Source organism: Drosophila miranda, chromosome XL (genome assembly GCF_003369915.1).
Source record: "Drosophila miranda strain MSH22 chromosome XL, D.miranda_PacBio2.1, whole genome shotgun sequence".
Taxonomy (NCBI): Eukaryota; Metazoa; Arthropoda; class Insecta; order Diptera; family Drosophilidae; genus Drosophila; species Drosophila miranda.
This window is the reverse complement of record NC_046673.1, coordinates 25,282,624-25,285,646: the sequence shown is the minus strand read 5'-3', so window position 1 is coordinate 25,285,646 and position 3,023 is coordinate 25,282,624. Positions and strand designations below refer to the sequence as shown.

Sequence of the window (3,023 nt, the reverse complement as noted above, 5' to 3'; positions counted from 1 at the left end):
GTAACAGCCTCAACAAATTGTACCTAAAATGCTATATTAAGTATTGGTATAAATAAAGTCCCCATAGCGTAACGTAACTCTGGCTCCCCTAACCTGCTGGAACAGGCGAAGGCTCGAGCTGGGTTACGTTGCGCTATGCTAATTACGTATTGCCGCCGTTGCATACGAAAGACAAAAAGAAAACGCCAGCGCGCACCGCTGACGCCACAGCGACGGCGGCTGCAGCCGAGCTACACAAACACCAACACAAACCACCGCAAATCCCCACAAAAAGGCGCCAAACCCAAAAGGGAACGTCGAACCGACGCCACTCTCACGTCAAAACGGGTGAGGGAGAAGGCGGAGGAGACCGATCAAGCCAACGCCCAGGCGCGGCATGCCATGGAAGCTGACACAAGCCAACCAACAGCCAGAAATAATCCCACACACACACACACACACAAACGCTACTTCGTCTGTGTAAAGTGCGGTGGTTTCGTCCACCACTCCCAGCTAAATGCGAAAATTGCGGCTGTTTAACAACTTCTGTCAACGCGGCTTCGTCTGTGTAAAGTGCGGTGGTTTCGTCCACCGCACCCAGCTAAATTTGAAAATTGCGGCGGTCCGCACCCAGCTAAATGCTAAAGTTGCGGCGGTTCGCACCCAGCCAACGTGATGCTGACAATCAGCCTTGCGCCGCCACTTATATGGAGCCCGCTCCGAGGACAGGAACGGACTGAGAAAACGCAATCCATTGTAAAAGAGAACACATGTTAATATTAAGTCTAGTGTTACCTTAACTTTCTTTACTCAAAATACTTGCATGAAAAAATACCGAATACCTACAACTAGTGTTACCTTCCAATCGCTAAGCTAAAAACATTGCAACTACATGTAAAATGTAAAATATGGCATGTATTATTTGAATTTATTACATATAGAGATAAGTAGATGGCGTATTGGAGTGGTGGCGCTGGAGTTCCGCATGTGGCGCCAAATGTATAATGTAAAAACTGTTAAGGATGAAACTATCGTCTGTAAGGCAACACAATAGCCCTTACAAAAAATATGTTAATGTTAAGTCTAGTGTTACCTTACATTTCTTTACTCAAAATACTTGCATGAAAAAATACCGAATACCTACAACTAGTGTTACCTTCCTATTGTTCAGCTAAAGACACTGCAACTACATGTAAAATGTAAAATATGACATGTATTATTTGAATTTAGTACATATACAAGTATGTAGATGGCGTATAGCAGCGGTGGCGCTAGAGTTCCTTATGCATCTGCCGGGCCTCTGGATGTGGCCGGCTGTCACACGTTTTTCCCTCAACATCGCCGGGCTGGACCCTGGGCTGCCGTCGTCGACTTGGAGTCTCACTCTGAAAATACAAAAAAAGGAAAAAAATGAAAGCATAATAAGAAGTCAATTCCTGTTTGTAAATAAAGCTTCAGCAACATATTTTTGTCCAGTATTTTTGTATATTAATGTTACCTTAACTTCCATGTAATGTATAATGTAAGAAATGTTAAAGATAAAACTATCGTCTGTAAGGCAACACATGTTCAGCTAAAAACATTGCAACTACATGTAAAATGTAAAATAAGCAGTTGGCGCCAATAAATTTTGTTTAATATGCTAATTTAAGAGTATAAATGCAAATAAAACGGTTCTGTCTTCTTGACGGCCTCTCTCCCGTCCGTCAGACCTTTTACCATCAACGAATTAAAATCTGAAATCAAAAAACTTTAGTCAAAAAAGTCATCTGGGTTTGATTATATTGATAGCAGTGTCATAAAAGTCTAACCGCTATCTGCCATTTCCTACCTTATGCTAATATTCAACTCTGCCCTGCAGATAGGGTATTTCCCAAAAGCTTGGAAATGTGCCAAAATTACAATAAAACAGAAGCCAGGAAAGCCGCCGGATAAACTTCAATCATACAGGCCTATCAGTCTTCTAACAGGATTCTCAAAAATATTCGAGCGCCTTATTAAAATACGTCTCTTTGAAGAACATTTTGCCATGGCCATACCAAATCATCAATTTGGCTTTAGAAGTCAGCACTCCGCAGAGAAGCAAGTCGGCCGAGCCACACAATTTATCCTCAGGTCTTACGGACAGCAGCGACATTGCTGTGCTGTCTACATGGACATTCAGGAAGCTTTCGATAGAGTCTGGTTTCAGGGTCTTCTCTGCAAAATCAAATCACTCCTGGTCAAAAAAATGGGGAATTACCATTAGTCTCACAAAAAGCTGCACATGTCTTGCATTCACTCTCACCTGCGCAACAACAGACTCCAGCACCTAGGCTAGCTGGGCAACATCCACCCAAAACAGCGGTCCTACCATACCTTGGCGTGCAGATGGACGAGAAGCTCAACTTTAACAAACATGTAGCTGCTGTAGTCACCAAAACAAGGGTCCGGCTAAAAAAGATTGACTGGTTAAGGTTAGGGACCCCTAACATCTAGCACGCAAATGGAAAAACTGCAAACATTACAAAACAAAGCCCTCAAACAATCACTAATGCACCCTGGTACGTGAGTAACAACACACTGCACGCGGATCTCCAAATTTCAACTGTCAAAGAAATCTACAATGGACACTGCAGTAATTACTACACCCGACTAATGCAGCACTCAAATCTTCTTGCCTGTGAAATCGCAACACATCCGTAAATCCCCAGACCAAGGTACGCCTCAATGATGGAGCAGCACAACCCAAGCAGCAACAGAAGCCTGACAGTCATTCAGATGACAGTACTCCAGGCTAGACGCGAGAACGCGAGAAAATATTGTTAAATTACCAAAAAGCCAATACCGTAACTTGTGTTACCCAGCCACTTTACAGCCATGTTTGCCACTACACATATGTAGATAAGCAGTAGGCGCGTTTAAAAAATTTTGATTTTGATGGCAAACGATCAGGAATTCTATGCCGATTACGAATTAATATTCAAAGTGGCCTGGGACATAGTTCGAAGTGGCGATTCTACACGATTTCTACATTGGTGAATTCGACGAGAGGGTGAGTCCAT

The 3,023-nt window shown here is 43.0% G+C and overlaps 1 long non-coding RNA gene across 1 annotated transcript; it reads right to left on the bottom strand.

The window, feature by feature from the left end:
- Nucleotides 1–1,399: 1,399 nt before the first annotated feature.
- Nucleotides 1,400–2,445, bottom strand: LOC117188658. The gene is made up of 3 exons (XR_004472781.1): nt 2,267–2,445; nt 1,811–2,197; nt 1,400–1,715 (listed from the first exon to the last, which is right to left on the bottom strand). It is a non-coding gene; the product is annotated as an uncharacterized LOC117188658 (long non-coding RNA).
- Nucleotides 2,446–3,023: the final 578 nt, after the last annotated feature.